This window comes from Oncorhynchus mykiss, unplaced genomic scaffold, assembly GCF_013265735.2.
Source record: "Oncorhynchus mykiss isolate Arlee unplaced genomic scaffold, USDA_OmykA_1.1 un_scaffold_624, whole genome shotgun sequence".
Classification (NCBI taxonomy): domain Eukaryota; kingdom Metazoa; phylum Chordata; class Actinopteri; order Salmoniformes; family Salmonidae; genus Oncorhynchus; species Oncorhynchus mykiss.
The window spans coordinates 40,249-64,869 of NW_023494071.1; the positions used below are offsets into that span (position 1 = coordinate 40,249).

General features: G+C 42.6%; 23 non-coding genes across 23 annotated transcripts; all 23 read left to right on the forward strand.

Moving 5' to 3' along the window:
* Window positions 1–82: 82 nt before the first annotated feature.
* Window positions 83–154, forward strand: trnap-ugg. Its single transcript has one exon. It is a non-coding gene; the product is annotated as a tRNA-Pro (tRNA).
* Window positions 155–1,017: 863 nt separating this feature from the next.
* Window positions 1,018–1,089, forward strand: trnap-ugg. The gene has a single exon. It is a non-coding gene; the product is annotated as a tRNA-Pro (tRNA).
* Window positions 1,090–1,952: 863 nt separating this feature from the next.
* On the forward strand, window positions 1,953–2,024 carry trnap-ugg. Its single transcript has one exon. It is a non-coding gene; the product is annotated as a tRNA-Pro (tRNA).
* A 1,771-nt stretch (window positions 2,025–3,795) lies between these two features.
* On the forward strand, window positions 3,796–3,867 carry trnap-ugg. Its single transcript has one exon. It is a non-coding gene; the product is annotated as a tRNA-Pro (tRNA).
* An 858-nt stretch (window positions 3,868–4,725) lies between these two features.
* On the forward strand, window positions 4,726–4,797 carry trnap-ugg. The gene has a single exon. It is a non-coding gene; the product is annotated as a tRNA-Pro (tRNA).
* Window positions 4,798–5,660: 863 nt separating this feature from the next.
* Window positions 5,661–5,732, forward strand: trnap-ugg. The gene has a single exon. It is a non-coding gene; the product is annotated as a tRNA-Pro (tRNA).
* An 846-nt stretch (window positions 5,733–6,578) lies between these two features.
* trnap-ugg lies at window positions 6,579–6,650 on the forward strand. Its single transcript has one exon. It is a non-coding gene; the product is annotated as a tRNA-Pro (tRNA).
* An 858-nt stretch (window positions 6,651–7,508) lies between these two features.
* Window positions 7,509–7,580, forward strand: trnap-ugg. The gene has a single exon. It is a non-coding gene; the product is annotated as a tRNA-Pro (tRNA).
* An 842-nt stretch (window positions 7,581–8,422) lies between these two features.
* On the forward strand, window positions 8,423–8,494 carry trnap-ugg. Its single transcript has one exon. It is a non-coding gene; the product is annotated as a tRNA-Pro (tRNA).
* Window positions 8,495–9,352: 858 nt separating this feature from the next.
* trnap-ugg lies at window positions 9,353–9,424 on the forward strand. The gene has a single exon. It is a non-coding gene; the product is annotated as a tRNA-Pro (tRNA).
* An 858-nt stretch (window positions 9,425–10,282) lies between these two features.
* trnap-ugg lies at window positions 10,283–10,354 on the forward strand. The gene has a single exon. It is a non-coding gene; the product is annotated as a tRNA-Pro (tRNA).
* An 846-nt stretch (window positions 10,355–11,200) lies between these two features.
* On the forward strand, window positions 11,201–11,272 carry trnap-ugg. The gene has a single exon. It is a non-coding gene; the product is annotated as a tRNA-Pro (tRNA).
* An 846-nt stretch (window positions 11,273–12,118) lies between these two features.
* trnap-ugg lies at window positions 12,119–12,190 on the forward strand. Its single transcript has one exon. It is a non-coding gene; the product is annotated as a tRNA-Pro (tRNA).
* Window positions 12,191–13,048: 858 nt separating this feature from the next.
* Window positions 13,049–13,120, forward strand: trnap-ugg. The gene has a single exon. It is a non-coding gene; the product is annotated as a tRNA-Pro (tRNA).
* An 858-nt stretch (window positions 13,121–13,978) lies between these two features.
* On the forward strand, window positions 13,979–14,050 carry trnap-ugg. The gene has a single exon. It is a non-coding gene; the product is annotated as a tRNA-Pro (tRNA).
* An 858-nt stretch (window positions 14,051–14,908) lies between these two features.
* On the forward strand, window positions 14,909–14,980 carry trnap-ugg. Its single transcript has one exon. It is a non-coding gene; the product is annotated as a tRNA-Pro (tRNA).
* Window positions 14,981–15,838: 858 nt separating this feature from the next.
* trnap-ugg lies at window positions 15,839–15,910 on the forward strand. Its single transcript has one exon. It is a non-coding gene; the product is annotated as a tRNA-Pro (tRNA).
* An 857-nt stretch (window positions 15,911–16,767) lies between these two features.
* Window positions 16,768–16,839, forward strand: trnap-ugg. The gene has a single exon. It is a non-coding gene; the product is annotated as a tRNA-Pro (tRNA).
* Window positions 16,840–17,696: 857 nt separating this feature from the next.
* On the forward strand, window positions 17,697–17,768 carry trnap-ugg. The gene has a single exon. It is a non-coding gene; the product is annotated as a tRNA-Pro (tRNA).
* Window positions 17,769–18,626: 858 nt separating this feature from the next.
* On the forward strand, window positions 18,627–18,698 carry trnap-ugg. Its single transcript has one exon. It is a non-coding gene; the product is annotated as a tRNA-Pro (tRNA).
* A 1,793-nt stretch (window positions 18,699–20,491) lies between these two features.
* On the forward strand, window positions 20,492–20,563 carry trnap-ugg. Its single transcript has one exon. It is a non-coding gene; the product is annotated as a tRNA-Pro (tRNA).
* Window positions 20,564–21,421: 858 nt separating this feature from the next.
* On the forward strand, window positions 21,422–21,493 carry trnap-ugg. Its single transcript has one exon. It is a non-coding gene; the product is annotated as a tRNA-Pro (tRNA).
* A 2,723-nt stretch (window positions 21,494–24,216) lies between these two features.
* Window positions 24,217–24,288, forward strand: trnap-ugg. The gene has a single exon. It is a non-coding gene; the product is annotated as a tRNA-Pro (tRNA).
* Window positions 24,289–24,621: the final 333 nt, after the last annotated feature.

Genomic DNA, 24,621 nt, shown 5'->3' on the forward strand with positions numbered 1-24,621 from the left:
CTGTGGCCTGGCAACATCGACCTGTCAATGCATATTCTCACCGTCATTGCTGGTGACTGCAAAACAATGTCTTGAAATAAATGGCTCGTTGGTCTAGGGGTATGATTCTCGCTTTGGGTGCGAGAGGTCCCGGGTTCAAATCCCGGACGAGCCCTTTTGAAGAGCCTTTAACAATGTGAGACAGGCGGATCTTGGGCAACTGGTTGGAGGGGCGACTGCTACCACTGGAGCGCAGGACCAGGTGGACAAGTGATTAAGGTAATGGACTGCTAATCCATTGTGCTCTGCACTAGTGGGTTCAGCATCGCACAACATGTATTAATTTCTTCCTTGGTTAAAAAACCTGTCCTTTTACCGGGACATAGGTTACCTTCAGACGAGTCCCTTGACACTTGTGGGGGTCGTAGAGCAAAACTGAGAACAGCATTGTGTTTGTGAGAGTCTCCCCTTTCCAAAGAATGGGCAAACTATTTTGTAGGTCAAACCGTTCTGAAGCTATAGACATTTGTATGAGAATACAGATTTTAGGGATGTGTCATGTTTTGACAAACATTGCTCTCGCTCTGCCACATTTCACCAAAAATGCAGAGGTGTAACATCAGCAGTTATGGTAGGACTGAGAAGCATCCAGTGCAAAATGCGTGACATTTCTAATTTAAAACTGAGAGATTCCAATGTTTTTTTATTTTTTTATTCACATACCGGTGCGTCAATCGGATCAAATGAAATGAGATCCAATTGATTTTGATGTCTACTTTTTAATTGTTAAAATCTACATTTAGTTCTTTCTTCATTTGTTTCTTGCTGTTACAGCTAATGAAGATTGAATCTGAAAGACTCAGCAGATGAATTACAGAGTATTTGAACTGAAACCTGGTCAACTGCTTGGAAGATAGCTATGCTCACAAGTATACCACCAACACTCAAGTGATCCACTGTGGCCTGGCAACATCGACCTGTCAATGCATATTCTCACCGTCATTGCTGGTGACTGCAAAACAATGTCTTGAAATAAATGGCTCGTTGGTCTAGGGGTATGATTCTCGCTTTGGGTGCGAGAGGTCCCGGGTTCAAATCCCGGACGAGCCCTTTTGAAGAGCCTTTAACAATGTGAGACAGGCGGATCTTGGGCAACTGGTTGGAGGGGCGACTGCTACCACTGGAGCGCAGGACCAGGTGGACAAGTGATTAAGGTAATGGACTGCTAATCCATTGTGCTCTGCACTAGTGGGTTCAGCATTTCACAACATGTATTAATTTCTTACTTGGTTAAAAAACCTGTCCTTTTACCGGGACATAGGTTACCTTCAGACGAGTCCCTTGACACTTGTGGGGGTCGTAGAGCAAAACTGAGAACAGCATTGTGTTTGTGAGAGTCTCCCCTTTCCAAAGAATGGGCAAACTATTTTGTAGGTCAAACCGTTCTGAAGCTATAGACATTTGTATGAGAATACAGATTTTAGGGATGTGTCATGTTTTGACAAACATTGCTCTCGCTCTGCCACATTTCACCAAAAATGCAGAGGTGTAACATCAGCAGTTATGGTAGGACTGAGAAGCATCCAGTGCAAAATGCGTGACATTTCTAATTTAAAACTGAGAGATTCCAATGTTTTTTTATTTTTTTATTCACATACCGGTGCGTCAATCGGATCAAATGAAATGAGATCCAATTGATTTTGATGTCTACTTTTTAATTGTTAAAATCTACATTTAGCTCTTTCTTCATTTGTTTCTTGCTGTTACAGCTAATGAAGATTGAATCTGAAAGACTCAGCAGATGAATTACAGAGTATTTGAACTGAAACCTGGTCAACTGCTTGGAAGATAGCTATGCTCACAAGTATACCACCAACACTCACGTGATCCACTGTGGCCTGGCAACATCGACCTGTCAATGCATATTCTCACCGTCATTGCTGGCGACTGCAAAACAATGTCTTGAAATAAATGGCTCGTTGGTCTAGGGGTATGATTCTCGCTTTGGGTGCGAGAGGTCCCGGGTTCAAATCCCGGACGAGCCCTTTTGAAGATCCTTTAACAATACAGGCGGATCTTGGGCAACTGGTTGGAGGGGCGACTGCTACCACTGGAGCGCAGGACCAGGTGGACAAGTGATTAAGGCAATGGACTGCTAATCCATTGTGCTCTGCACTAGTGGGTTCAGCATCGCGCAACATGTATTAATTTCTTCCTTGGTTAAAAAACCTGTCCTTTTACCGGGACATAGGTTACCTTCAGACGAGTCCCTTGACACTTGTGGGGGTCGTAGAGCAAAACTGAGAACAGCATTGTGTTTGTGAGAGTCTCCCCTTTCCAAAGAATGGGCAAACTATTTTGTAGGTCAAACCGTTCTGAAGCTATAGACATTTGTATGAGAATACAGATTTTAGGGATGTGTCATGTTTTGACAAACATTGCTCTCGCTCTGCCACATTTCACCAAAAATGCAGAGGTGTAACATCAGCAGTTATGGTAGGAATGAGAAGCATCCAGTGCAAAATGTGTGACATTTCTAATTTAAAACTGAGAGATTCCAATGTTTTTTTGTTTTTTTATTCACATACCGGTGCGTCAATCGGATCAAATGAAATGAGATCCAATTGATTTTGATGTCTACTTTTTAATTGTTAAAATCTACATTTAGCTCTTTCTTCATTTGTTTCTTGCTGTTACAGCTAATGAAGATTGAATCTGAAAGACTCAGCAGATGAATTACAGAGTATTTGAACTGAAACCTGGTCAACTGCTTGGAAGATAGCTATGCTCACAAGTATACCACCAACACTCACGTGATCCACTGTGGCCTGGCAACATCGACCTGTCAATGCATATTCTCACCGTCATTGCTGGCGACTGCAAAACAATGTCTTGAAATAAATGGCTCGTTGGTCTAGGGGTATGATTCTCGCTTTGGGTGCGAGAGGTCCCGGGTTCAAATCCCAGACGTGCCCTTTTGAAGATCCTTTAACAATACAGGCGGATCTTGGGCAACTGGTTGGAGGGGCGACTGCTACCACTGGAGCGCAGGACCAGGTGGACAAGTGATTAAGGTAATGGACTGCTAATCCATTGTGCTCTGCACTAGTGGGTTCAGCATCGCACAACATGTATTAATTTCTTCCTTGGTTAAAAAACCTGTCCTTTTACCGGGACAAGTCCCTTGACACTTGTGGGGGTCGTAGAGCAAAACTGAGAACAGCATTGTGTTTGTGAGAGTCTCCCCTTTCCAAAGAATGGGCAAACTATTTTGTAGGTCAAACCGTTCTGAAGCTATAGACATTTGTATGAGAATACAGATTTTAGGGATGTGTCATGTTTTGACAAACATTGCTCTCGCTCTGCCACATTTCACCAAAAATGCAGAGGTGTAACATCAGCAGTTATGGTAGGAATGAGAAGCATCCAGTGCAAAATGTGTGACATTTCTAATTTAAAACTGAGAGATTCCAATGTTTTTTTGTTTTTTTATTCACATACCGGTGCGTCAATCGGATCAAATGAAATGAGATCCAATTGATTTTGATGTCTACTTTTTAATTGTTAAAATCTACATTTAGCTCTTTCTTCATTTGTTTCTTGCTGTTACAGCTAATGAAGATTGAATCTGAAAGACTCAGCAGATGAATTACAGAGTATTTGAACTGAAACCTGGTCAACTGCTTGGAAGATAGCTATGCTCACAAGTATACCACCAACACTCACGTGATCCACTGTGGCCTGGCAACATCGACCTGTTAATGCATATTCTCACCGTCATTGCTGGCGACTGCAAAACAATGTCTTGAAATAAATGGCTCGTTGGTCTAGGGGTATGATTCTCGCTTTGGGTGCGAGAGGTCCCGGGTTCAAATCCCGGACGAGCCCTTTTGAAGATCCTTTAACAATACAGGCGGATCTTGGGCAACTGGTTGGAGGGGCGACTGCTACCACTGGAGCGCAGGACCAGGTGGACAAGTGATTAAGGTAATGGACTGCTAATCCATTGTGCTCTGCACTAGTGGGTTCAGCATCGCACAACATGTATTAATTTCTTCCTTGGTTAAAAAACCTGTCCTTTTACCGGGACATAGGTTACCTTCAGACGAGTCCCTTGACACTTGTGGGGGTCGTAGAGCAAAACTGAGAACAGCATTGTGTTTGTGAGAGTCTCCCCTTTCCAAAGAATGGGCAAACTATTTTGTAGGTCAAACCGTTCTGAAGCTATAGACATTCGTATGAGAAGACAGATTTTAGGGATGTGTCATGTTTTGACAAACATTGCTCTCGCTCTGCCACATTTCACCAAAAATGCAGAGGTGTAACATCAGCAGTTATGGTAGGACTGAGAAGCATCCAGTGCAAAATGTGTGACATTTCTAATTTAAAACTGAGAGATTCCAATGTTTTTTAGTTTTTTTATTCACATACCGGTGCGTCAATCGGATCAAATGAAATGAGATCCAATTGATTTTGATGTCTACTTTTTAATTGTTAAAATCTACATTTAGTTCTTTCTTCATTTGTTTCTTGCTGTTACAGCTAATGAAGATTGAATCTGAAAGACTCAGCAGATGAATTACAGAGTATTTGAACTGAAACCTGGTCAACTGCTTGGAAGATAGCTATGCTCACAAGTATACCACCAACACTCAAGTGATCCACTGTGGCCTGGCAACATCGACCTGTCAATGCATATTCTCACCGTCATTGCTGGTGACTGCAAAACAATGTCTTGAAATAAATGGCTCGTTGGTCTAGGGGTATGATTCTCGCTTTGGGTGCGAGAGGTCCCGGGTTCAAATCCCGGACGAGCCCTTTTGAAGAGCCTTTAACAATGTGAGACAGGCGGATCTTGGGCAACTGGTTGGAGGGGCGACTGCTACCACTGGAGCGCAGGACCAGGTGGACAAGTGATTAAGGTAATGGACTGCTAATCCATTGTGCTCTGCACTAGTGGGTTCAGCATCGCACAACATGTATTAATTTCTTCCTTGGTTAAAAAACCTGTCCTTTTACCGGGACATAGGTTACCTTCAGACGAGTCCCTTGACACTTGTGGGGGTCGTAGAGCAAAACTGAGAACAGCATTGTGTTTGTGAGAGTCTCCCCTTTCCAAAGAATGGGCAAACTATTTTGTAGGTCAAACCGTTCTGAAGCTATAGACATTCGTATGAGAAGACAGATTTTAGGGATGTGTCATGTTTTGACAAACATTGCTCTCGCTCTGCCACATTTCACCAAAAATGCAGAGGTGTAACATCAGCAGTTATGGTAGGACTGAGAAGCATCCAGTGCAAAATGTGTGACATTTCTAATTTAAAACTGAGAGATTCCAATGTTTTTTAGTTTTTTTATTCACATACCGGTGCGTCAATCGGATCAAATGAAATGAGATCCAATTGATTTTGATGTCTACTTTTTAATTGTTAAAATCTACATTTAGTTCTTTCTTCATTTGTTTCTTGCTGTTACAGCTAATGAAGATTGAATCTGAAAGACTCAGCAGATGAATTACAGAGTATTTGAACTGAAACCTGGTCAACTGCTTGGAAGATAGCTATGCTCACAAGTATACCACCAACACTCAAGTGATCCACTGTGGCCTGGCAACATCGACCTGTCAATGCATATTCTCACCGTCATTGCTGGTGACTGCAAAACAATGTCTTGAAATAAATGGCTCGTTGGTCTAGGGGTATGATTCTCGCTTTGGGTGCGAGAGGTCCCGGGTTCAAATCCCGGACGAGCCCTTTTGAAGAGCCTTTAACAATGTGAGACAGGCGGATCTTGGGCAACTGGTTGGAGGGGCGACTGCTACCACTGGAGCGCAGGACCAGGTGGACAAGTGATTAAGGTAATGGACTGCTAATCCATTGTGCTCTGCACTAGTGGGTTCAGCATCGCACAACATGTATTAATTTCTTCCTTGGTTAAAAAACCTGTCCTTTTACCGGGACAAGTCCCTTGACACTTGTGGGGGTCGTAGAGCAAAACTGAGAACAGCATTGTGTTTGTGAGAGTCTCCCCTTTCCAAAGAATGGGCAAACTATTTTGTAGGTCAAACCGTTCTGAAGCTATAGACATTTGTATGAGAATACAGATTTTAGGGATGTGTCATGTTTTGACAAACATTGCTCTCGCTCTGCCACATTTCACCAAAAATGCAGAGGTGTAACATCAGCAGTTATGGTAGGACTGAGAAGCATCCAGTGCAAAATGTGTGACATTTCTAATTTAAAACTGAGAGATTCCAATGTTTTTTTATTTTTTTATTCACATACCGGTGCGTCAATCGGATCAAATGAAATGAGATCCAATTGATTTTGATGTCTACTTTTTAATTGTTAAAATCTACATTTAGTTCTTTCTTCATTTGTTTCTTGCTGTTACAGCTAATGAAGATTGAATCTGAAAGACTCAGCAGATGAATTACAGAGTATTTGAACTGAAACCTGGTCAACTGCTTGGAAGATAGCTATGCTCACAAGTATACCACCAACACTCACGTGATCCACTGTGGCCTGGCAACATCGACCTGTCAATGCATATTCTCACCGTCATTGCTGGCGACTGCAAAACAATGTCTTGAAATAAATGGCTCGTTGGTCTAGGGGTATGATTCTCGCTTTGGGTGCGAGAGGTCCCGGGTTCAAATCCCGGACGAGCCCTTTTGAAGATCCTTTAACAATACAGGCGGATCTTGGGCAACTGGTTGGAGGGGCGACTGCTACCACTGGAGCGCAGGACCAGGTGGACAAGTGATTAAGGTAATGGACTGCTAATCCATTGTGCTCTGCACTAGTGGGTTCAGCATCGCACAACATGTATTAATTTCTTCCTTGGTTAAAAAACCTGTCCTTTTACCGGGACATAGGTTACCTTCAGACGAGTCCCTTGACACTTGTGGGGGTCGTAGAGCAAAACTGAGAACAGCATTGTGTTTGTGAGAGTCTCCCCTTTCCAAAGAATGGGCAAACTATTTTGTAGGTCAAACCGTTCTGAAGCTATAGACATTCGTATGAGAAGACAGATTTTAGGGATGTGTCATGTTTTGACAAACATTGCTCTCGCTCTGCCACATTTCACCAAAAATGCAGAGGTGTAACATCAGCAGTTATGGTAGGACTGAGAAGCATCCAGTGCAAAATGTGTGACATTTCTAATTTAAAACTGAGAGATTCCAATGTTTTTTTATTTTTTTATTCACATACCGGTGCGTCAATCGGATCAAATGAAATGAGATCCAATTGATTTTGATGTCTACTTTTTAATTGTTAAAATCTACATTTAGTTCTTTCTTCATTTGTTTCTTGCTGTTACAGCTAATGAAGATTGAATCTGAAAGACTCAGCAGATGAATTACAGAGTATTTGAACTGAAACCTGGTCAACTGCTTGGAAGATAGCTATGCTCACAAGTATACCACCAACACTCACGTGATCCACTGTGGCCTGGCAACATCGACCTGTCAATGCATATTCTCACCGTCATTGCTGGCGACTGCAAAACAATGTCTTGAAATAAATGGCTCGTTGGTCTAGGGGTATGATTCTCGCTTTGGGTGCGAGAGGTCCCGGGTTCAAATCCCGGACGAGCCCTTTTGAAGATCCTTTAACAATACAGGCGGATCTTGGGCAACTGGTTGGAGGGGCGACTGCTACCACTGGAGCGCAGGACCAGGTGGACAAGTGATTAAGGTAATGTGCTCTGCACTAGTGGGTTCAGCATCGCACAACATGTATTAATTTCTTCCTTGGTTAAAAAACCTGTCCTTTTACCGGGACATAGGTTACCTTCAGACGAGTCCCTTGACACTTGTGGGGGTCGTAGAGCAAAACTGAGAACAGCATTGTGTTTGTGAGAGTCTCCCCTTTCCAAAGAATGGGCAAACTATTTTGTAGGTCAAACCGTTCTGAAGCTATAGACATTCGTATGAGAAGACAGATTTTAGGGATGTGTCATGTTTTGACAAACATTGCTCTCGCTCTGCCACATTTCACCAAAAATGCAGAGGTGTAACATCAGCAGTTATGGTAGGACTGAGAAGCATCCAGTGCAAAATGTGTGACATTTCTAATTTAAAACTGAGAGATTCCAATGTTTTTTTATTTTTTTATTCACATACCGGTGCGTCAATCGGATCAAATGAAATGAGATCCAATTGATTTTGATGTCTACTTTTTAATTGTTAAAATCTACATTTAGTTCTTTCTTCATTTGTTTCTTGCTGTTACAGCTAATGAAGATTGAATCTGAAAGACTCAGCAGATGAATTACAGAGTATTTGAACTGAAACCTGGTCAACTGCTTGGAAGATAGCTATGCTCACAAGTATACCACCAACACTCACGTGATCCACTGTGGCCTGGCAACATCGACCTGTCAATGCATATTCTCACCGTCATTGCTGGCGACTGCAAAACAATGTCTTGAAATAAATGGCTCGTTGGTCTAGGGGTATGATTCTCGCTTTGGGTGCGAGAGGTCCTGGGTTCAAATCCCGGACGAGCCCTTTTGAAGATCCTTTAACAATACAGGCGGATCTTGGGCAACTGGTTGGAGGGGCGACTGCTACCACTGGAGCGCAGGACCAGGTGGACAAGTGATTAAGGTAATGGACTGCTAATCCATTGTGCTCTGCACTAGTGGGTTCAGCATCGCACAACATGTATTAATTTCTTCCTTGGTTAAAAAACCTGTCCTTTTACCGGGACATAGGTTACCTTCAGACGAGTCCCTTGACACTTGTGGGGGTCGTAGAGCAAAACTGAGAACAGCATTGTGTTTGTGAGAGTCTCCCCTTTCCAAAGAATGGGCAAACTATTTTGTAGGTCAAACCGTTCTGAAGCTATAGACATTCGTATGAGAAGACAGATTTTAGGGATGTGTCATGTTTTGACAAACATTGCTCTCGCTCTGCCACATTTCACCAAAAATGCAGAGGTGTAACATCAGCAGTTATGGTAGGACTGAGAAGCATCCAGTGCAAAATGTGTGACATTTCTAATTTAAAACTGAGAGATTCCAATGTTTTTTTATTTTTTTATTCACATACCGGTGCGTCAATCGGATCAAATGAAATGAGATCCAATTGATTTTGATGTCTACTTTTTAATTGTTAAAATCTACATTTAGTTCTTTCTTCATTTGTTTCTTGCTGTTACAGCTAATGAAGATTGAATCTGAAAGACTCAGCAGATGAATTACAGAGTATTTGAACTGAAACCTGGTCAACTGCTTGGAAGATAGCTATGCTCACAAGTATACCACCAACACTCACGTGATCCACTGTGGCCTGGCAACATCGACCTGTCAATGCATATTCTCACCGTCATTGCTGGCGACTGCAAAACAATGTCTTGAAATAAATGGCTCGTTGGTCTAGGGGTATGATTCTCGCTTTGGGTGCGAGAGGTCCTGGGTTCAAATCCCGGACGAGCCCTTTTGAAGATCCTTTAACAATACAGGCGGATCTTGGGCAACTGGTTGGAGGGGCGACTGCTACCACTGGAGCGCAGGACCAGGTGGACAAGTGATTAAGGTAATGGACTGCTAATCCATTGTGCTCTGCACTAGTGGGTTCAGCATCGCACAACATGTATTAATTTCTTCCTTGGTTAAAAAACCTGTCCTTTTACCGGGACATAGGTTACCTTCAGACGAGTCCCTTGACACTTGTGGGGGTCGTAGAGCAAAACTGAGAACAGCATTGTGTTTGTGAGAGTCTCCCCTTTCCAAAGAATGGGCAAACTATTTTGTAGGTCAAACCGTTCTGAAGCTATAGACATTCGTATGAGAAGACAGATTTTAGGGATGTGTCATGTTTTGACAAACATTGCTCTCGCTCTGCCACATTTCACCAAAAATGCAGAGGTGTAACATCAGCAGTTATGGTAGGACTGAGAAGCATCCAGTGCAAAATGTGTGACATTTCTAATTTAAAACTGAGAGATTCCAATGTTTTTTAGTTTTTTTATTCACATACCGGTGCGTCAATCGGATCAAATGAAATGAGATCCAATTGATTTTGATGTCTACTTTTTAATTGTTAAAATCTACATTTAGTTCTTTCTTCATTTGTTTCTTGCTGTTACAGCTAATGAAGATTGAATCTGAAAGACTCAGCAGATGAATTACAGAGTATTTGAACTGAAACCTGGTCAACTGCTTGGAAGATAGCTATGCTCACAAGTATACCACCAACACTCAAGTGATCCACTGTGGCCTGGCAACATCGACCTGTCAATGCATATTCTCACCGTCATTGCTGGTGACTGCAAAACAATGTCTTGAAATAAATGGCTCGTTGGTCTAGGGGTATGATTCTCGCTTTGGGTGCGAGAGGTCCCGGGTTCAAATCCCGGACGAGCCCTTTTGAAGAGCCTTTAACAATGTGAGACAGGCGGATCTTGGGCAACTGGTTGGAGGGGCGACTGCTACCACTGGAGCGCAGGACCAGGTGGACAAGTGATTAAGGTAATGGACTGCTAATCCATTGTGCTCTGCACTAGTGGGTTCAGCATCGCACAACATGTATTAATTTCTTCCTTGGTTAAAAAACCTGTCCTTTTACCGGGACAAGTCCCTTGACACTTGTGGGGGTCGTAGAGCAAAACTGAGAACAGCATTGTGTTTGTGAGAGTCTCCCCTTTCCAAAGAATGGGCAAACTATTTTGTAGGTCAAACCGTTCTGAAGCTATAGACATTCGTATGAGAAGACAGATTTTAGGGATGTGTCATGTTTTGACAAACATTGCTCTCGCTCTGCCACATTTCACCAAAAATGCAGAGGTGTAACATCAGCAGTTATGGTAGGACTGAGAAGCATCCAGTGCAAAATGTGTGACATTTCTAATTTAAAACTGAGAGATTCCAATGTTTTTTAGTTTTTTTATTCACATACCGGTGCGTCAATCGGATCAAATGAAATGAGATCCAATTGATTTTGATGTCTACTTTTTAATTGTTAAAATCTACATTTAGTTCTTTCTTCATTTGTTTCTTGCTGTTACAGCTAATGAAGATTGAATCTGAAAGACTCAGCAGATGAATTACAGAGTATTTGAACTGAAACCTGGTCAACTGCTTGGAAGATAGCTATGCTCACAAGTATACCACCAACACTCAAGTGATCCACTGTGGCCTGGCAACATCGACCTGTCAATGCATATTCTCACCGTCATTGCTGGTGACTGCAAAACAATGTCTTGAAATAAATGGCTTGTTGGTCTAGGGGTATGATTCTCGCTTTGGGTGCGAGAGGTCCCGGGTTCAAATCCCGGACGAGCCCTTTTGAAGAGCCTTTAACAATGTGAGACAGGCGGATCTTGGGCAACTGGTTGGAGGGGCGACTGCTACCACTGGAGCGCAGGACCAGGTGGACAAGTGATTAAGGTAATGGACTGCTAATCCATTGTGCTCTGCACTAGTGGGTTCAGCATCGCACAACATGTATTAATTTCTTCCTTGGTTAAAAAACCTGTCCTTTTACCGGGACAAGTCCCTTGACACTTGTGGGGGTCGTAGAGCAAAACTGAGAACAGCATTGTGTTTGTGAGAGTCTCCCCTTTCCAAAGAATGGGCAAACTATTTTGTAGGTCAAACCGTTCTGAAGCTATAGACATTTGTGTGAGAATACAGATTTTAGGGATGTGTCATGTTTTGACAAACATTGCTCTCGCTCTGCCACATTTCACCAAAAATGCAGAGGTGTAACATCAGCAGTTATGGTAGGACTGAGAAGCATCCAGTGCAAAATGTGTGACATTTCTAATTTAAAACTGAGAGATTCCAATGTTTTTTTATTTTTTTATTCACATACCGGTGCGTCAATCGGATCAAATGAAATGAGATCCAATTGATTTTGATGTCTACTTTTTAATTGTTAAAATCTACATTTAGTTCTTTCTTCATTTGTTTCTTGCTGTTACAGCTAATGAAGATTGAATCTGAAAGACTCAGCAGATGAATTACAGAGTATTTGAACTGAAACCTGGTCAACTGCTTGGAAGATAGCTATGCTCACAAGTATACCACCAACACTCACGTGATCCACTGTGGCCTGGCAACATCGACCTGTCAATGCATATTCTCACCGTCATTGCTGGCGACTGCAAAACAATGTCTTGAAATAAATGGCTCGTTGGTCTAGGGGTATGATTCTCGCTTTGGGTGCGAGAGGTCCCGGGTTCAAATCCCGGACGAGCCCTTTTGAAGATCCTTTAACAATACAGGCGGATCTTGGGCAACTGGTTGGAGGGGCGACTGCTACCACTGGAGCGCAGGACCAGGTGGACAAGTGATTAAGGTAATGGACTGCTAATCCATTGTGCTCTGCACTAGTGGGTTCAGCATCGCACAACATGTATTAATTTCTTCCTTGGTTAAAAAACCTGTCCTTTTACCGGGACATAGGTTACCTTCAGACGAGTCCCTTGACACTTGTGGGGGTCGTAGAGCAAAACTGAGAACAGCATTGTGTTTGTGAGAGTCTCCCCTTTCCAAAGAATGGGCAAACTATTTTGTAGGTCAAACCGTTCTGAAGCTATAGACATTTCTATGAGAATACAGATTTTAGGGATGTGTCATGTTTTGACAAACATTGCTCTCGCTCTGCCACATTTCACCAAAAATGCAGAGGTGTAACATCAGCAGTTATGGTAGGACTGAGAAGCATCCAGTGCAAAATGTGTGACATTTCTAATTTAAAACTGAGAGATTCCAATGTTTTTTTGTTTTTTTATTCACATACCGGTGCGTCAATCGGATCAAATGAAATGAGATCCAATTGATTTTGATGTCTACTTTTTAATTGTTAAAATCTACATTTAGCTCTTTCTTCATTTGTTTCTTGCTGTTACAGCTAATGAAGATTGAATCTGAAAGACTCAGCAGATGAATTACAGAGTATTTGAACTGAAACCTGGTCAACTGCTTGGAAGATAGCTATGCTCACAAGTATACCACCAACACTCACGTGATCCACTGTGGCCTGGCAACATCGACCTGTCAATGCATATTCTCACCGTCATTGCTGGCGACTGCAAAACAATGTCTTGAAATAAATGGCTCGTTGGTCTAGGGGTATGATTCTCGCTTTGGGTGCGAGAGGTCCCGGGTTCAAATCCCGGACGAGCCCTTTTGAAGAGCCTTTAACAATACAGGCGGATCTTGGGCAACTGGTTGGAGGGGCGACTGCTACCACTGGAGCGCAGGACCAGGTGGACAAGTGATTAAGGCAATGGACTGCTAATCCATTGTGCTCTGCACTAGTGGGTTCAGCATCGCACAACATGTATTAATTTCTTCCTTGGTTAAAAAACCTGTCCTTTTACCGGGACATAGGTTACCTTCAGACGAGTCCCTTGACACTTGTGGGGGTCGTAGAGCAAAACTGAGAACAGCATTGTGTTTGTGAGAGTCTCCCCTTTCCAAAGAATGGGCAAACTATTTTGTAGGTCAAACCGTACTGAAGCTATAGACATTTGTATGAGAATACAGATTTTAGGGATGTGTCATGTTTTGACAAACATTGCTCTCGCTCTGCCACATTTCACCAAAAATGCAGAGGTGTAACATCAGCAGTTATGGTAGGACTGAGAAGCATCCAGTGCAAAATGTGTGACATTTCTAATTTAAAACTGAGAGATTCCAATGTTTTTTTGTTTTTTTATTCACATACCGGTGCGTCAATCGGATCAAATGAAATGAGATCCAATTGATTTTGATGTCTACTTTTTAATTGTTAAAATCTACATTTAGCTCTTTCTTCATTTGTTTCTTGCTGTTACAGCTAATGAAGATTGAATCTGAAAGACTCAGCAGATGAATTACAGAGTATTTGAACTGAAACCTGGTCAACTGCTTGGAAGATAGCTATGCTCACAAGTATACCACCAACACTCACGTGATCCACTGTGGCCTGGCAACATCGACCTGTCAATGCATATTCTCACCGTCATTGCTGGAGACTGCAAAACAATGTCTTGAAATAAATGGCTCGTTGGTCTAGGGGTATGATTCTCGCTTTGGGTGCGAGAGGTCCCGGGTTCAAATCCCGGACGAGCCCTTTTGAAGAGCCTTTAACAATACAGGCGGATCTTGGGCAACTGGTTGGAGGGGCGACTGCTACCACTGGAGCGCAGGACCAGGTGGACAAGTGATTAAGGCAATGGACTGCTAATCCATTGTGCTCTGCACTAGTGGGTTCAGCATCGCACAACATGTATTAATTTCTTCCTTGGTTAAAAAACCTGTCCTTTTACCGGGACATAGGTTACCTTCAGACGAGTCCCTTGACACTTGTGGGGGTCGTAGAGCAAAACTGAGAACAGCATTGTGTTTGTGAGAGTCTCCCCTTTCCAAAGAATGGGCAAACTATTTTGTAGGTCAAACCGTTCTGAAGCTATAGACATTTGTATGAGAATACAGATTTTAGGGATGTGTCATGTTTTGACAAACATTGCTCTCGCTCTGCCACATTTCACCAAAAATGCAGAGGTGTAACATCAGCAGTTATGGTAGGACTGAGAAGCATCCAGTGCAAAATGTGTGACATTTCTAATTTAAAACTGAGAGATTCCAATGTTTTTTAGTTTTTTTATTCACATACCGGTGCGTCAATCGGATCAAATGAAATGAGATCCAATTGATTTTGATGTCTACTTTTTAATTGTTAAAATCTACATTTAGCTCTTTCTTCATTTGTTTCTTGCTGTTACAGCTAATGAAGATTGAATCTGAAAGACTCAGCAGATGAATTACAGAGTATTTGAACTGAAACCTGGTCAACTGCTTGGAAGATAGCTATGCTCACAAGTATACCACCAACACTCACGTGATCCACTGTGGCCTGGCAACATCGACCTGTCAATGCATATTCTCACCGTCATTGCTGGCGACTGCAAAACAATGTCTTGAAATAAATGGCTCGTTGGTCTAGGGGTATGATTCTCGCTTTGGGTGTGAGAGGTCCCGGGTTCAAATCCCGGACGAGCCCTTTTGAAGAGCCTTTAACAATACAGGCGGATCTTGGGCAACTGGTTGGAGGGGCGACTGCTACCACTGGAGCGCAGGACCAGGTGGACAAGTGATTAAGGTAATGGACTGCTAATCCATTGTGCTCTGCACTAGTGGGTTCAGCATCGCACAACATGTATTAATTTCTTCCTTGGTTAAAAAACCTGTCCTTTTACCGGGACATAGGTTACCTTCAGACGAGTCCCTTGACACTTGTGGGGGTCGTAGAGCAAAACTGAGAACAGCATTGTGTTTGTGAGAGTCTCCCCTTTCCAAAGAATGGGCAAACTATTTTGTAGGTCAAACCGTACTGAAGCTATAGACATTTGTATGAGAATACAGATTTTAGGGATGTGTCATGTTTTGACAAACATTGCTCTCGCTCTGCCACATTTCACCAAAAATGCAGAGGTGTAACATCAGCAGTTATGGTAGGACTGAGAAGCATCCAGTGCAAAATGTGTGACATTTCTAATTTAAAACTGAGAGATTCCAATGTTTTTTAGTTTTTTTATTCACATACCGGTGCGTCAATCGGATCAAATGAAATGAGATCCAATTGATTTTGATGTCTACTTTTTAATTGTTAAAATCTACATTTAGCTCTTTCTTCATTTGTTTCTTGCTGTTACAGCTAATGAAGATTGAATCTGAAAGACTCAGCAGATGAATTACAGAGTATTTGAACTGAAACCTGGTCAACTGCTTGGAAGATAGCTATGCTCACAAGTATACCACCAACACTCACGTGATCCACTGTGGCCTGGCAACATCGACCTGTCAATGCATATTCTCACCGTCATTGCTGGCGACTGCAAAACAATGTCTTGAAATAAATGGCTCGTTGGTCTAGGGGTATGATTCTCGCTTTGGGTGTGAGAGGTCCCGGGTTCAAATCCCGGACGAGCCCTTTTGAAGAGCCTTTAACAATACAGGCGGATCTTGGGCAACTGGTTGGAGGGGCGACTGCTACCACTGGAGCGCAGGACCAGGTGGACAAGTGATTAAGGTAATGGACTGCTAATCCATTGTGCTCTGCACTAGTGGGTTCAGCATCGCACAACATGTATTAATTTCTTCCTTGGTTAAAAAACCTGTCCTTTTACCGGGACATAGGTTACCTTCAGACGAGTCCCTTGACACTTGTGGGGGTCGTAGAGCAAAACTGAGAACAGCATTGTGTTTGTGAGAGTCTCCCCTTTCCAAAGAATGGGCAAACTATTTTGTAGGTCAAACCGTTCTGAAGCTATAGACATTTGTATGAGAAGACAGATTTTAGGGATGTGTCATGTTTTGACAAACATTGCTCTCGCTCTGCCACATTTCACCAAAAATGCAGAGGTGTAACATCAGCAGTTATGGTAGGACTGAGAAGCATCCAGTGCAAAATGTGTGACATTTCTAATTTAAAACTGAGAGATTCCAATGTTTTTTAGTTTTTTATTCACATACCGGTGCGTCAATCGGATCAAATGAAATGAGATCCAATTGATTTTGATGTCTACTTTTTAATTGTTAAAATCTACATTTAGCTCTTTCTTCATTTGTTTCTTGCTGTTACAGCTAATGAAGATTGAATCTGAAAGACTCAGCAGATGAATTACAGAGTATTTGAACTGAAACCTGGTCAACTGCTTGGAAGATAGCTATGCTCACAAGTATACCACCAACACTCACGTGATCCACTGTGGCCTGGCAACATCGACCTGTCAATGCATATTCTCACCGTCATTGCTGGCGACTGCAAAACAATGTCTTGAAATAAATGGCTCGTTGGTCTAGGGGTATGATTCTCGCTTTGGGTGCGAGAGGTCCCGGGTTCAAATCCCGGACGAGCCCTTTTGAAGAGCCTTTAACAATACAGGCGGATCTTGGGCAACTGGTTGGAGGGGCGACTGCTACCACTGGAGCGCAGGACCAGGTGGACAAGTGATTAAGGCAATGGACTGCTAATCCATTGTGCTCTGCACTAGTGGGTTCAGCATCGCACAACATGTATTAATTTCTTCCTTGGTTAAAAAACCTGTCCTTTTACCGGGACATAGGTTACCTTCAGACGAGTCCCTTGACACTTGTGGGGGTCGTAGAGCAAAACTGAGAACAGCATTGTGTTTGTGAGAGTCTCCCCTTTCCAAAGAATGGGCAAACTATTTTGTAGGTCAAACCGTTCTGAAGCTATAGACATTTGTATGAGAAGACAGATTTTAGGGATGTGTCATGTTTTGACAAACATTGCTCTCGCTCTGCCACATTTCACCAAAAATGCAGAGGTGTAACATCAGCAGTTATGGTAGGACTGAGAAGCATCCAGTGCAAAATGTGTGACATTTCTAATTTAAAACTGAGAGATTCCAATGTTTTTTAGTTTTTTATTCACATACCGGTGCGTCAATCGGATCAAATGAAATGAGATCCAATTGATTTTGATGTCTACTTTTTAATTGTTAAAATCTACATTTAGCTCTTTCTTCATTTGTTTCTTGATGTTACAGCTAATGAAGATTGAATCTGAAAGACTCAGCAGATGAATTACAGAGTATTTGAACTGAAACCTGGTCAACTGCTTGGAAGATAGCTATGCTCACAAGTATACCACCAACACTCACGTGATCCACTGTGGCCTGGCAACATCGACCTGTCAATGCATATTCTCACCGTCATTGCTGGCGACTGCAAAACAATGTCTTGAAATAAATGGCTCGTTGGTCTAGGGGTATGATTCTCGCTTTGGGTGCGAGAGGTCCCGGGTTCAAATCCCGGACGAGCCCTTTTGAAGAGCCTTTAACAATACAGGCGGATCTTGGGCAACTGGTTGGAGGGGCGACTGCTACCACTGGAGCGCAGGACCAGGTGGACAAGTGATTAAGGCAATGGACTGCTAATCCATTGTGCTCTGCACTAGTGGGTTCAGCATCGCACAACATGTATTAATTTCTTCCTTGGTTAAAAAACCTGTCCTTTTACCGGGACATAGGTTACCTTCAGACGAGTCCCTTGACACTTGTGGGGGTCGTAGAGCAAAACTGAGAACAGCATTGTGTTTGTGAGAGTCTCCCCTTTCCAAAGAATGGGCAAACTATTTTGTAGGTCAAACCGTTCTGAAGCTATAGACATTTGTATGAGAAGACAGATTTTAGGGATGTGTCATGTTTTGACAAACATTGCTCTCGCTCTGCCACATTTCACCAAAAATGCAGAGGTGTAACATCAGCAGTTATGGTAGGACTGAGAAGCATCCAGTGCAAAATGTGTGACATTTCTAATTTAAAACTGAGAGATTCCAATGTTTTTTTGTTTTTTTATTCACATACCGGTGCGTCAATCGGATCAAATGAAATGAGATCCAATTGATTTTGATGTCTACTTTTTAATTGTTATAATCTATATTTAGCTCTTTCTTCATTTGTTTCTTGCTGTTACAGCTAATGAAGATTGAATCTGAAAGACTCAGGAGATGAATTACAGAGTATTTGAACTGAAACCTGGTCAACTGCTTGGAAGATAGCTATGCTCACAAGTATACCACCAACACTCACGTGATCCACAGTGGCCTGGCAACATCGACCTGTCAATGCATATTCTCACCGTCATTGCTGGCGACTGCAAAACAATGTCTTGAAATAAATGGCTCGTTGGTCTAGGGGTATGATTCTCGCTTTGGGTGCGAGAGGTCCTGGGTTCAAATCCCGGACGATCCCTTTTGAAGAGCCTTTAACAATGTGAGACAGGCGGATCTTGGGCAACTGGTTGGAGGGGCGACTGCTACCACTGGAGCGCAGGACCAGGTGGACAAGTGATTAAGGCAATGGACTGCTAATCCATTGTGCTCTGCACTAGTGGGTTCAGCATCGCACAACATGTATTAATTTCTTCCTTGGTTAAAAAACCTGTCCTTTTACCGGGACATAGGTTACCTTCAGACGAGTCCCTTGACACTTGTGGGGGTCGTAGAGCAAAACTGAGAACAGCATTGTGTTTGTGAGAGTCTCCCCTTTCCAAAGAATGGGCAAACTATTTTGTAGGTCAAACCGTTCTGAAGCTATAGACATTTGTATGAGAAGACAGATTTTAGGGATGTGTCATGTTTTGACAAACATTGCTCTCGCTCTGCCACATTTCACCAAAAATGCAGAGGTGTAACATCAGCAGTTATGGTAGGACTGAGAAGCATCCAGTGCAAAATGTGTGACATTTCTAATTTAAAACTGAGAGATTCCAATGTTTTTTAGTTTTTTTATTCACATACCGGTGCGTCAATCGGATCAAATGAAATGAGATCCAATTGATTTTGATGTCTACTTTTTAATTGTTAAAATCTACATTTAGCTCTTTCTTCATTTGTTTCTTGCTGTTACAGCTAATGAAGATTGAATCTGAAAGACTCAGCAGATGAATTACAGAGTATTTGAACTGAAACCTGGTCAACTGCTTGGAAGATAGCTATGCTCACAAGTATACCACCAACACTCACGTGATCCACTGTGGCCTGGCAACATCGACCTGTCAATGCATATTCTCACCGTCATTGCTGGCGACTGCAAAACAATGTCTTGAAATAAATGGCTCGTTGGTCTAGGGGTATGATTCTCGCTTTGGGTGCGAAACGTCCCGGGTTCAAATCCCGGACAAGCACTTTTGAAGAGCCTTTAACAATACAGGCGGATCTTGGGCAACTGGTTGGAGGGGCGACTGCTACCACTGGAGCGCAGGACCAGGTGGACAAGTGATTAAGGCAATGGACTGCTAATCCATTTTGCTCTGCACTAGTGGGTTCAGCATCGCACAACATGTATTAATTTCTTCCTTGGTTAAAAAACCTGTCCTTTTACCGGGACATAGGTTACCTTCAGACGAGTCCCTTGACACTTGTGGGGGTCGTAGAGCAAAACTGAGAACAGCATTGTGTTTGTGAGAGTCTCCCCTTTCCAAAGAATGGGCAAACTATTTTGTAGGTCAAACCGTTCTGAAGCTATAGACATTTGTATGAGAATACAGATTTTAGGGATGTGTCATGTTTTGACAAACATTGCTCTCGCTCTGCCACATTTCACCAAAAATGCAGAGGTGTAACATCAGCAGTTATGGTAGGACTGAGAAGCATCCAGTGCAAAATGTGTGACATTTCTAATTTAAAACTGAGAGATTCCAATGTTTTTTTGTTTTTTTATTCACATACCGGTGCGTCAATCGGATCAAATGAAATGAGATCCAATTGATTTTGATGTCTACTTTTTAATTGTTAAAATCTACATTTAGCTCTTTCTTCATTTGTTTCTTGCTGTTACAGCTAATGAAGATTGAATCTGAAAGACTCAGCAGATGAATTACAGAGTATTTGAACTGAAACCTGGTCAACTGCTTGGAAGATAGCTATGCTCACAAGTATACCACCAACACTCACGTGATCCACTGTGGCCTGGCAACATCGACCTGTCAATGCATATTCTCACCGTCATTGCTGGCGACTGCAAAACAATGTCTTGAAATAAATGGCTCGTTGGTCTAGGGGTATGATTCTCGCTTTGGGTGCGAGAGGTCCCGGGTTCAAATCCCGGACGAGCCCTTTTGAAGAGCCTTTAACAATACAGGCGGATCTTGGGCAACTGGTTGGAGGGGCGACTGCTACCACTGGAGCGCAGGACCAGGTGGACAAGTGATTAAGGCAATGGACTGCTAATCCATTGTGCTCTGCACTAGTGGGTTCAGCATCGCACAACATGTATTAATTTCTTCCTTGGTTAAAAAACCTGTCCTTTTACCGGGACATAGGTTACCTTCAGACGAGTCCCTTGACACTTGTGGGGGTCGTAGAGCAAAACTGAGAACAGCATTGTGTTTGTGAGAGTCTCCCCTTTCCAAAGAATGGGCAAACTATTTTGTAGGTCAAACCGTTCTGAAGCTATAGACATTTGTATGAGAAGACAGATTTTAGGGATGTGTCATGTTTTGACAAACATTGCTCTCGCTCTGCCACATTTCACCAAAAATGCAGAGGTGTAACATCAGCAGTTATGGTAGGACTGAGAAGCATCCAGTGCAAAATGTGTGACATTTCTAATTTAAAACTGAGAGATTCCAATGTTTTTTTGTTTTTTTATTCACATACCGGTGCGTCAATCGGATCAAATGAAATGAGATCCAATTGATTTTGATGTCTACTTTTTAATTGTTATAATCTATATTTAGCTCTTTCTTCATTTGTTTCTTGCTGTTACAGCTAATGAAGATTGAATCTGAAAGACTCAGGAGATGAATTACAGAGTATTTGAACTGAAACCTGGTCAACTGCTTGGAAGATAGCTATGCTCACAAGTATACCACCAACACTCACGTGATCCACAGTGGCCTGGCAACATCGACCTGTCAATGCATTTTCTCACCGTCATTGCTGGCGACTGCAAAACAATGTCTTGAAATAAATGGCTCGTTGGTCTAGGGGTATGATTCTCGCTTTGGGTGCGAGAGGTCCTGGGTTCAAATCCCGGACGATCCCTTTTGAAGAGCCTTTAACAATGTGAGACAGGCGGATCTTGGGCAACTGGTTGGAGGGGCGACTGCTACCACTGGAGCGCAGGACCAGGTGGACAAGTGATTAAGGCAATGGACTGCTAATCCATTGTGCTCTGCACTAGTGGGTTCAGCATCGCACAACATGTATTAATTTCTTCCTTGGTTAAAAAACCTGTCCTTTTACCGGGACATAGGTTACCTTCAGACGAGTCCCTTGACACTTGTGGGGGTCGTAGAGCAAAACTGAGAACAGCATTGTGTTTGTGAGAGTCTCCCCTTTCCAAAGAATGGGCAAACTATTTTGTAGGTCAAACCGTTCTGAAGCTATAGACATTTGTATGAGAAGACAGATTTTAGGGATGTGTCATGTTTTGACAAACATTGCTCTCGCTCTGCCACATTTCACCAAAAATGCAGAGGTGTAACATCAGCAGTTATGGTAGGACTGAGAAGCATCCAGTGCAAAATGTGTGACATTTCTAATTTAAAACTGAGAGATTCCAATGTTTTTTAGTTTTTTTATTCACATACCGGTGCGTCAATCGGATCAAATGAAATGAGATCCAATTGATTTTGATGTCTACTTTTTAATTGTTAAAATCTACATTTAGCTCTTTCTTCATTTGTTTCTTGCTGTTACAGCTAATGAAGATTGAATCTGAAAGACTCAGCAGATGAATTACAGAGTATTTGAACTGAAACCTGGTCAACTGCTTGGAAGATAGCTATGCTCACAAGTATACCACCAACACTCACGTGATCCACTGTGGCCTGGCAACATCGACCTGTCAATGCATATTCTCACCGTCATTGCTGGCGACTGCAAAACAATGTCTTGAAATAAATGGCTCGTTGGTCTAGGGGTATGATTCTCGCTTTGGGTGCGAAACGTCCCGGGTTCAAATCCCGGACAAGCCCTTTTGAAGAGCCTTTAACAATACAGGCGGATCTTGGGCAACTGGTTGGAGGGGCGACTGCTACCACTGGAGCGCAGGACCAGGTGGACAAGTGATTAAGGCAATGGACTGCTAATCCATTTTGCTCTGCACTAGTGGGTTCAGCATCGCACAACATGTATTAATTTCTTCCTTGGTTAAAAAACCTGTCCTTTTACCGGGACATAGGTTACCTTCAGACGAGTCCCTTGACACTTGTGGGGGTCGTAGAGCAAAACTGAGAACAGCATTGTGTTTGTGAGAGTCTCCCCTTTCCAAAGAATGGGCAAACTATTTTGTAGGTCAAACCGTTCTGAAGCTATAGACATTTGTATGAGAAGACAGATTTTAGGGATGTGTCATGTTTTGACAAACATTGCTCTCGCTCTGCCACATTTCACCAAAAATGCAGAGGTGTAACATCAGCAGTTATGGTAGGACTGAGAAGCATCCAGTGCAAAATGTGTGACATTTCTAATTTAAAACTGAGAGATTCCAATGTTTTTTTGTTTTTTTATTCACATACCGGTGCGTCAATCGGATCAAATGAAATGAGATCCAATTGATTTTGATGTCTACTTTTTAATTGTTAAAATCTACATTTAGCTCTTTCTTCATTTGTTTCTTGCTGTTACAGCTAATGAAGATTGAATCTGAAAGACTCAGCAGATGAATTACAGAGTATTTGAACTGAAACCTGGTCAACTGCTTGGAAGATAGCTATGCTCACAAGTATACCACCAACACTCACGTGATCCACTGTGGCCTGGCAACATCGACCTGTCAATGCATATTCTCACCGTCATTGCTGGCGACTGCAAAACAATGTCTTGAAATAAATGGCTCGTTGGTCTAGGGGTATGATTCTCGCTTTGGGTGCGAAACGTCCCGGGTTCAAATCCCGGACAAGCCCTTTTGAAGAGCCTTTAACAATACAGGCGGATCTTGGGCAACTGGTTGGAGGGGCGACTGCTACCACTGGAGCGCAGGACCAGGTGGACAAGTGATTAAGGCAATGGACTGCTAATCCATTTTGCTCTGCACTAGTGGGTTCAGCATCGCACAACATGTATTAATTTCTTCCTTGGTTAAAAAACCTGTCCTTTTACCGGGACATAGGTTACCTTCAGACGAGTCCCTTGACACTTGTGGGGGTCGTAGAGCAAAACTGAGAACAGCATTGTGTTTGTGAGAGTCTCCCCTTTCCAAAGAATGGGCAAACTATTTTGTAGGTCAAACCGTTCTGAAGCTATAGACATTTGTATGAGAAGACAGATTTTAGGGATGTGTCATGTTTTGACAAACATTGCTCTCGCTCTGCCACATTTCACCAAAAATGCAGAGGTGTAACATCAGCAGTTATGGTAGGACTGAGAAGCATCCAGTGCAAAATGTGTGACATTTCTAATTTAAAACTGAGAGATTCCAATGTTTTTTTGTTTTTTTATTCACATACCGGTGCGTCAATCGGATCAAATGAAATGAGATCCAATTGATTTTGATGTCTACTTTTTAATTGTTATAATCTATATTTAGCTCTTTCTTCATTTGTTTCTTGCTGTTACAGCTAATGAAGATTGAATCTGAAAGACTCAGGAGATGAATTACAGAGTATTTGAACTGAAACCTGGTCAACTGCTTGGAAGATAGCTATGCTCACAAGTATACCACCAACACTCACGTGATCCACAGTGGCCTGGCAACATCGACCTGTCAATGCATATTCTCACCGTCATTGCTGGCGACTGCAAAACAATGTCTTGAAATAAATGGCTCGTTGGTCTAGGGGTATGATTCTCGCTTTGGGTGCGAGAGGTCCTGGGTTCAAATCCCGGACGATCCCTTTTGAAGAGCCTTTAACAATGTGAGACAGGCGGATCTTGGGCAACTGGTTGGAGGGGCGACTGCTACCACTGGAGCGCAGGACCAGGTGGACAAGTGATTAAGGCAATGGACTGCTAATCCATTGTGCTCTGCACTAGTGGGTTCAGCATCGCACAACATGTATTAATTTCTTCCTTGGTTAAAAAACCTGTCCTTTTACCGGGACATAGGTTACCTTCAGACGAGTCCCTTGACACTTGTGGGGGTCGTAGAGCAAAACTGAGAACAGCATTGTGTTTGTGAGAGTCTCCCCTTTCCAAAGAATGGGCAAACTATTTTGTAGGTCAAACCG